This window comes from Elephantulus edwardii, unplaced genomic scaffold (genome assembly GCF_000299155.1).
Source record: "Elephantulus edwardii isolate Elephantulus edwardi_28Jun2011 unplaced genomic scaffold, EleEdw1.0 scaffold00132, whole genome shotgun sequence".
Classification (NCBI taxonomy): Eukaryota; Metazoa; Chordata; class Mammalia; order Macroscelidea; family Macroscelididae; genus Elephantulus; species Elephantulus edwardii.
The window spans coordinates 8,979,586-8,989,523 of NW_006399882.1; the positions used below are offsets into that span (position 1 = coordinate 8,979,586).

The 9,938-nt window shown below is 45.2% G+C and overlaps 1 pseudogene; it reads left to right on the plus strand.

Annotated features, from left to right (window-relative positions):
* The window catches only part of LOC102876896, a 165,462-nt pseudogene that overhangs the window by 36,073 nt on the left and 119,451 nt on the right, over window positions 1-9,938 (plus strand).

A 9,938-nucleotide genomic window follows, 5' to 3' on the forward strand; every position in this document is an offset into this window, starting at 1 on the left:
GGGCACTTAGGTTGTTTCCAACTCCTTGCTATTGTGAACAAAGCTGCAATAAACATGGGTGTGCATATATCTGCTTGGATGTCAGCTATGGTCTCTTCAGAGTATATTCCCAGTAGTGGAATTGCTGGGTCATCCATTTTTGCTTTGAAGAAGCATCCTGCTTGCACTCCTTCCAGGACAGATGTGGTTGTTCTTCCGATCCACAGTCTAGTCCGTGTTCTTCAACACCATAATTAGAAGGCATTTTTTGGTCTTTATGTGGTCTTCATTATCTAAATTTCACATGCATATGAGGCTACTGACAATACTATGACTTGAGCCATGGTCCTTTGCTTTTTAACACTTTAAAGAGGTTCTCTGCAACAGATTTTTCCCCCCAGTGCAGTATGTCATTTAATTTCTTGACTGCTGCATGCAGGAATATTGAATGTAGATCCAAGTAAAATTAGACCTTGACAAGTTCAGTCTTGTCTCTGTTTATCCTGATGTTACGTACCAGTTCAGTTGTGAGAATTTTTGTCTTCTTGTTATTAAGATGTGAAAAATTTTTTCATTTATTCCCTTAGAGGACATATAATTTACATTCTCACTCTTTCCTCATCTTTGAGGCTTGACACCCATTGTTTTCTCATGTAGGGTACTACAGAGAAGGCTTCCTAGCCATACAGCACACAGTGGATAAAGCCATCATATGGTATCACTCAAAAAAATGATCCAGATGTTTGACAGAGTCAAGGTGTTTGTGAAGAGGTTCCCACACGGACCCTACATCAAGGACCAATTCTTCCTTATCTTGGAGAACCAGTTCCCACTACTCCTCATGCTCAGCTTCATCTACATCGAGCTCACCGTCATTAACTCCATCTCCCTGGAGAAAGAGAGGAAGCTGAAGGTAACCCCAGCTCTTCAGGAGGGCTGTTTTTCCAGGGGCAGGGAGATTTGGAAGCAGCTAATAAGAAATGCCCAGAGTAAGAAGCGGACCCAGGCAGGTAAGAGGCTGCTTAGGTGTCAGAGCAACTGGCCAGGTGAGTGGAAATCTGCAAATTCTTTAGTCATTTTAACCTGTTTGGAAAGTAAGAATCGCCATCTGTTATTATATGACCCTTGCTTTTAGATAGGTCATGGCTGGTGTGGTGGATACTAGTTAGCTAAAGTACTTTCAGCACACATCAGATGTTCAGAAAAGTTTTAGTTTACTTGGTTCTACAGTCAACACACTTGGTAACAGCAGCCAGGAAATCAGGAGATGAATTGCATTGGGAAAGTCAGCTGAGAGGGACCGTTTAAGAGTACTGAAGAGCAATGACATCAGGCTGGAGACTAAGGTGCGCCTGATCCAGGCTGTAGTCTTTGCAATGACATGCTATGCATCAGAGAGTTGGACAATGAATAGAGATGATAGATAGAGAATCGATGCCTTTGAGCTGTGGTGCTGGAGAAGAGTATTGAATATACCGTGGACTGCTAGGAGAACAAAAAGGTTTGTCCTGGAGAGGGTGAAGCCAGAATGCTCCTTGGAGTCAAGGATTCTGAAGCTTCTGACATACTTTGGGTATGTTGCAAGGAGAGACTGGTCTTTGGAGAGGGACATCATGTTTGGGAGAGTGGAGGGGCAGCGAAGGAGAGGAAGACCTTCGATAAGATGGATCGATTCTGTGAGTGGAGTGGTGGGAATGAGTGTGTTTGAGATGGCGAGGTTGGCACAGGATACAGCAGTACTTAGGGCTCTTGTACATAGGGTCACTGTGAGTCACAAGTGACTCAATGGCAAATAACAACAACAACAACTCCTAATCTGCTGACCGTCTTGCTATTTAGCATTTCTCATTTACCACCATAGTAAAAAAACCCAAAAACAACAACCAAAAAACGCAGCTACTCTCCTACTAGATGTAAGTTGGAAGTAAGTAATGCCAAGGTGTCAACACAGTGACACTGGCTGCGATGGGTAAGGTTATGTGTCAACTTGATTAGGGCATGATTCTCAGTAGTTTGACAGTTATCATGAAGTGTGGCAATTTTATGCAGTGATGATGTAGTCATTCTCCATTTTTTCTGTTTTTAAATTAATTTTTTATTTTATTTTATTTTTTTTATTTCAATGAACATCTACAGAGATTTTGAAATTCCATTCATTCATTGTTGCACTTTTCTCCCCGCCCACCCCACCCCCACCCCCTGAGTCATTCTCCATTTTGTGCTCTAATGTGATCATCTTCTATTTTCACACAACACTGCTTTTCCATATTTCCAGTGAGTTAACTGACTCAGAGCACCCTCTGTTCCATAGCTGAGCTCTGCTCCAGAGGGTTTCCATGGCTGCTTTTTTTGAAGTAGATAGCAGACCTTTCTTCTGGAGTTCCTCAGGATGTATTTAAACCTTGAAATTTTCTACTGTCAGCTGCTTGTACCAGGCAGGGTCTGCTCTAGGTTCACTAATCCATTTTGTTGGCCATAGAGAACTCACAGCCAATACAATGATGGGGTTTATTAAGGGAGTAACGTATTATAATTCAGGCTAGAAATGGTCTGAATACAATTCTTTAATCAAGATAGCTTCTCAGGGATGCTCATTGGGCCTTCAACATTGCTAAGTCTGGCCTCACACCATGGACTAGTATTAGAAAACTCTCTTAGTACTGCCAAGTGTGGTGCATACCCTCCACTCCTCTACTAGTAAATCAAGGGGAAGACCCTTGGCTCTGGCTCTATGGAATGGCATTTCTGGTTCAACAGTGTCTAACCCCTGTCTCTGTTCTGGTCTTGGTCTCTGTCTACACAGGAATCTGACCAAAAGACACACTGCTTCTCCTTTTCTTGATGATGGTGAGATTATCTTTTTTTCCCTCTAAACCTACTTAATTTATGCTTAGTAGGAGGGAAGAACTGACCAGTCACCTCATTGTTGTTGTTGTTAGGTGCCACTGAGTTGAATACAACCCCTAACAACTCTATGAACCCCTTTTCTATCCTATCCTGTGCCATTCTCACACTTCCTGGCACACTAGAGTCAATTGCAGCAGTCACTGTGCCAATCCATCTTGTTGAAGATCTTCTCTTTCTCTGATCCTCCACATTTCCAAGCATGATACTCCATTCCAAGGAACAGCCTCCCCTAACAGAATACCTGAAGTGTGTGAGATAAAGCTTTATTATCTTTGCCTCCAAGGAACACTCTGGCTGCACTTTCTCCAAGATACATTTGTTTGTTCTTTTAGCAGTTCATGGGATATTCAGTACTCGTCTCCACCACCACAGCTCAAAGACATCAGTTCTTTTTTGGTCATCTTATTTATTGTCCAGCTCTCAGATGCATAACAAGTGAGTGGGAAAACTTGATCTGAATCTAATACACCTTAGTCATCAAAACAACATCATTGCTCCTCAGTTGCTTGTATAGGTCCATGACTGCCAACTTTCCCAATACAGTATGTCTCCTGAACTCCTGACTGTTGGTACCAAGAGTGTTGATTGTGGATCCAAGTAAGATGAAATCATTGACAACTTCAATCTTTTCTCCATCCATCATGATGTTGCCTATTAGCCTAGTGGTAAGAATTTTTGTTTTCTTGATGTTGAGATCCAATCTGTATTGAAGTATTGCATTTTTTATCTTCTGCATCAAGTGCTTTAAGTCCTCTTTACCTTCAGCAAGCAAGGTTGTGTCATGTGCATAAGCAGGTTATTGATGAGTCTCCCTGTAAGCTTGGTGTCACATTCTTCTTCATAGATTCCAGCTTCTAGAATAATTTGCTCAGCATACAGATTGAATAGGTTTGGAGAGAGGATATAATCCTGATGCACTCCTTTCATTTTAAACTATGTAATGTTCCCTTGCTCTGTTTGCACAAAGCCTCTTGGTCTAAGTATAGAAGAGCAAGGTGAAGGACTCAGTAGTTTGCCCTGGTATCAATTAAAAAAGAGATACCATCCTAGGTATCAGACCCTAGGCTCTGAGGACTCACTGCTAGCAGGGTCAGTAAAACCTAGGCCCCATCAGTCAAGGCTCAACAGGGGAAATGCAGGTGCATCAGGCTGACTCCACGTGTGGAGTCATCTCTCTTGGGGGCAGTCTATTTTCCAGTGTCCCCACTTAGTCCTTGTTTGTTTTTCTTTAGCCAATTTTGCCTAAACCTGTGGTGTTTGTGGGCCTTGTTCCAATTTATGAAGCTTATGGCTGACTCTGAGAAGAATGGGAATCCCAGAACACTTGATCGTTCTAATGCGAAACTTATACTTGGACCAGGAGGCAGTCGTCAGAACAGAGCAAGGGAACACTGCATGGTTCAAAATTGGGAAGAGTGTACGCCAGGGATGCATCCTATCTCAATACCTTTACAGCCTATATGCAGAACATTATCTGGGAGGCTGGGCTCTATGAGGAGAAATGTGGGGTCAAGATTGGTGGACGATTTATCAACAACCTGCGTTATGCGGATGACACAACCCTGCTTGCTGAAACTGAAGAGGACCTGAAGCGCCTGCTGCAGAGTGTCAGGGACTGCAGCCTGCAATATGGATTGAGGTTCAATGTCAAGAAGACAAAGATTCTCACCACTGGACCAATTGGCAGCATCAGGATGAATGGTGAAGAGATTGAGATTGTACACAGCTTTAGTTTGCTTGGCTCCATAGTCAACAGTCTTGGCACCAGCAGCCAGGAAATTAAAAGGCACATTGCCATGAGAAAGTCTGCTGTTAGGGACCTTTCCAAAGTACTGAAGAGCAATGGTGTCTCTCTGGACACGAAGGTGTGTCTGATACAGGCCATGGTCTTCGCAATCACTTGTTATGCATCAGAGTTGGACAATGACCAGGGAGGATAGAAGGAGAATTGATGCCTTTGAGCTGTGGTGCTGGAGAAGAGTATTGAGAATACCATGGACTGCTAGGAAAACAAACAGATTTGTCCTGGAAAGGGTTAAACCGGGTGGCTCCTTGGAGGCAAAGATTCTGAGGCTCCGTCTAACATACTTTGGACATGTTGTGAGGAGGGACCAGTCCCTGGAGAGGGATATCATGCTTGGGAGGGTGGAGGGACAGCGCAGGAGAGGAAGGCCCTCTATGAGGTGGATTGATTCAGTGACTGGGATAATTGGGATGGGAGTGTTAGAGACAGTGCGATTTGCACAGGACAGAGCGGAGTTTAGGGCTGTTGTACATAGGGTCGCTATGAGTCGCAAGCGACTCGACGGCACATAACAACAACAAACAACACCTCTAATGTCAAGAGCTGATTGTCCAGTAAATGTGTTGTTGTGGTGGTTATGTGCTGTCAAGTCACTTGTGACTCATAGCAAACAAGGACTAAGTACCTCCTCCTAGCCAAAGCCTTATCAGAAGCCCCAAATCTGGCTAAAAACCTTTGCAATGCAGCTGTTAACTCGGAAAAATGAAGGGTCAGCAAAAGTTCCTTCCATGGATCCTCAAGCACCAGTGTTCACTATTGCCTTGAAGGACACTGGACAAAACCTACCCAAATCTGAGGCCCCAGCTGATACCCTGTGTGAAATGTGGACAGTGGAGACACTGGAAAATAGTCCTAGATTGAGAGATTTTTTTAAAGGCAGCCTCAGGGGCTGTCTGGTGGGGCTTTAGAGGGCTGTGTTCCTGTGTTGGGTTTTGGCAATAGGACAGGACTGGGGAAGACGGAGGGCAATCCACCAGAAGTTCCTGTAGGAGAGCTGAGGTTCCAAGTGGTGGTAAGTAGTAAAGAAAATAGATGACTCCAAATTTCTTATCCACTTTTATCTGCTCTTGTTCTGAAAAAGAGGAACAGCAAGGTATCTCTAACCTTGGTGCCTAGGAGACTGGAGGTCAAGTTTTACCATCCAGAAATTTTGTCCAGTGTAGCATGCACAGAGGAAAGTGGCAAGGGAACCGAAGTTGCAACGTGGTATAAGAGTCATTTTAGAGAAAAAGGGAGCAAGATAGAAGATTAGGACTAGGTCCCTCATGGCATAAGCTTGCTGACATTTAAGCCATTTGGACCCTAAGCCATTTGTGAGGGGGGATGAGAGTCCCTTGACGTTTTTTTTTACAAGGGACTTTTGCCCAGCATGAGCTGCTTCCACCTGCCACATCTGAGGTTGCAAGCGTGTCTAATCTCCCTTCCTGGGTTTCGGCCCCAGAATGTATATTTACTTGAAGCTTGAAAGAAAGGACCACCAGAAAGGCAATCTCTGCAATCAAGCCAGGTTACTAAGCTGGGCTCCAGAGGGGCCCTACCTGCTTGCACAAGAAGAGCAGCAAGAGGAAGTGCAAGGGTGCTTTTATACTATAACTGGAGTTGAATGGGAGGCAACTGGGTGGGAATGGCATGCCAGGAGTTTTCCTGGGTGGGAGGGGCTGAGACAGAACAACTTGTTTCTAAGTAGACTATTAAACTGCAAAACAGATGAGGATGGTTCTACAGGTGTGACCTAAAGGAGGGGGGATTCTCCTCTGTCCTACAGGGTCACTATTAATTGGAATTAATGACATGAGTGAGGTTTTGACTTGGTAATGAGCTTCAGATCCCCCTTACCATTTACTAACTGCATATCTGACAGTATAGGTGGGTAAAGGACATGCAAATAGATTGTGCTGAATTTAGGATCCACCTGGATCCCTCATGGCTGCCATAGGCTCTTTGCTCTAGCTGAACAGGCCTTTTTCTTATTCCTTAAGTAGATGCTCGCTCTACTGCTCTCTGTAGGATTTCCCTCTACTTCGGAGTTCATACTGGGTTTCACCTCCTTCAAGAAGTCTATGAGGTATTCATCTCATTCTCCAGCAGCATGTCCTCTCCACCTCTATTATAACGGGGGTTGGAGCTGGACTACTGTCCGTGGAATCAGTACTTCCAGTTAAGGAGCCCTCCCTCCCCTCTGGACAGGGGGCTGAAAGGCACTCCCAGCCCACTGCTCTGGCTGCCTTCCCTTTTGCACTCATGGCCTACCTCTTCTCCCCTTCAGAGCTCTTGCCCAGTGTGTACCTAAAGCTTGGGAGTGAAGTTAATATTGCATGATTTACCATTGACCCATTAGTAACTTCTGAAGAAATCTAGACTTTATCAATAAATACTCATTTTTCTTTTTTTATTTTTTTAAAAAAAGAATGCAGTTATAAATCATACATTGATAGTGAGTGGTAAGCTAACACTCCACACCCTTCAGATCCAGGCTGTAAAATGAAGACTGCATCCTGACAACAAAATGCTGGCACATGATTGTGCATTTATACATATTTCTCATTGTTGTTGTTGTTGTGTGCCGTAGAGTTGGAACTGACCCATAGCTGACCCTCTGGTGAGTTTTCAGAGGGCAGTTAATCCCAGGAAGAATAGCCCATTCTTCTGATTTCTCATTACAGGGCGGGGGGGAGGGGGAGCTGTGTGAATATATATTTAAGGGGTCTTGGGTGTAAAGCATTTGGCTCCCAACCCAAAAGGTGGTTTGAGTCCACTGAGCCCCTCCTGGGGAGAAAAATGAAGCTGTCCACTTCTGTCAAGATTTACAGGTTTGAGGTGCTTTGGTGGCCTAGTGGCAAGAAGCTGTGCTGCAATCTCAAAGGTGTGCAGTTTGAATCGACCAGATGCTTTGCTGGAGAAGGAGAGCTAATCTTCTCCTGTGCCAATCATAGCTGATCCAATAGTACACAACAAGAAAAAGAAAGAAAGGAGAGAGTGAAAGGAAAATTTTTAAACAATGTACCCACATCCAAGTATTGTAAGAACCTATACCTTTGATCTTGTGTGAATGTTTGTGTTCTAGGAACTAGCTGACCACAAACTGAAAAAACAATTACTGGCAAAAACCATATTTTAACTAACGTCAGCAGCAGGTAACTGACCTAAAATTGAACTTCTTTTCCAAAGAGCCAGTGAGCTAATTCCACGCCAAAGAACCCCTAGACCTTGTATAAATTCCCTTGCTTTTTTGGGCTCGGGGTCGACTTCCCTGTCTCCTGCATGAGATACAAGTTGTCCTGAAGCTTCATCAATAAAGCCTCTTGTGATTGCAGCGAGTGGATCTGGTGTGAGTTGCTCAGGGTCACGCCCGGTCTGGGAAAAGCCCTAGTTTGGGGTCTTTCATTTGTGGGCTCTCTTGTCCGGGATCGAGCAGCCACCCCTGCAACCCGCCAGTCAGCCACTTGGAGGTAAGAGGATCCTCTAAAATTTCTTTGTTTCTTTGTCTGTGCGGCACCGCCAAACCTGTGTGTTCGTAAGTCTGTTTTATTTTCAGCTTACTTTCAGTTTGTGACTGTGGCGAAGCAGACGTGCTTGAAAAAACCACGAGTCACAGCCCTAGGGAGACATCCCTTTGGGTGGAATACGGATCCAGAGGCTTTAATGTCTCTGGTCCATCTGAGGGACTTAGAGTGTCCCACCAGAGAGGAGGGGCCCAGAGGGCTCTCCCGTCTGAAGTAGCTTTCAATTGGTTGTCGCAAAGAGAGCTTCTTTTGTGTCTTGTATTTCTTGTGAGTGTCTGCTGTGTTCTGTGGGCGACTAATATGGGACAGAATATGAGGACACCCCTCTCCCTGACTTTAGGACATTTTTCTGAAGTAATAACCAGGGCTAATAATCTCTCTGTTAACGTTAAAAAAGGACCTTGACAAACCTTCTGTAACTCTGAGTGGCCCACTCTGGGAGTCGGTTGGCCACCAAAGGGAGGATTTGACTTAATCATTTTGGCGGTTAAAGATCTTGTTTTCCAGGAAGGACCAAACGTGCATCCTGACCAACAGCCATACATCATCGTGTGGCAGGATTTAGTGCAGAATCCACCGCCGTGGGTAAAACCTTGGGTTTTGAAGAAACATACCACCCCTCCGAGTGCATTAGCCCTAAAAACCTGAACTTCTGAGTCCAGAGTTCCTCTGGCCCCAGAAGCTGCGCCATCAGCACCACCCAAATTTATCCTGAGATTAAAAATCCACCTGAGTGGCCCGAGATGCACCACAATCCTCCCCCATATCAGGGTCAGGATGATCCTGGTCCCCCCATCACTGTGAGTGCCCCCAGGGACCAGCACGGGGGACTCACAGTCGGAGGGGTCTGGAGAGCCCAGATTCCACTGTGGCTCTCCCCTTACGAGCGTACAGAGGGCCCCCGGAGCCAGGACAACTCCAACCCCTCCAGTACTGGCCATTTTCCTCTGCTGACCTCTATAATTGGAAGACTAACCATCCTTCCTTTTCAGATAACCCCACAGGGCTTATTGGACTAATTGAGTCCCTCATGTTCTCTCACCAACCCACCTGGGATGATTGCCAGCAACTTCTCCAGGTCCTTTCACTACTGAGGAGCAAGAGAGAATTCAGATGGAAGCCAGGAAAAATGTCCGAGATGCTGCAGGACAATCAGTCCAGACTCCTGCTGCCATAGATGCGGGATTTCCTCTCGTTCGCCCCAACTGGGATTATAACACTGCTGAAGGTAGGGAGCAGCTATCCGCTTACCTCCGGGCTCTTGTAGCAGGTCTCAGAGGGGCTGCGCGATGCCCCACTAATTTGGCTAAGGTAAGAGGAGTCCTTCAAGGACCTACCGAACCCCCCTCCGTGTTCCTAGAAAGACTAATGGATGCCTATAGGAGATACACTCCCTTTGACCCCGCGTCAGAGGAACAGAAAGCAGCAATAGTTATGGCCTTCATTGGGCAGTCTGCTCCAGACATCAGGAAAAAATTACAGTGCATAGAGGGGTTACTAAATTTTAAATTGAGGGATGTAGTGAAAGAAGCTGAGAAAGTGTACCACAAGAGGGAGACAGAGGAAGAGAAGGCAGAGAGAGAAAAGAAAGAAAGAGAGGAAAGTAAGGACTGGCGAGACCACCGTGAAGAGATGAATTTGACAAAAATCTTGGCCACAGTAGTGAGTGAAAAAGAAAGAGATAGAGCAGGGTCTAGACAGACAGGGCACCTGGGCACTAAGGGATCAAAGCAATATGAAAAGAA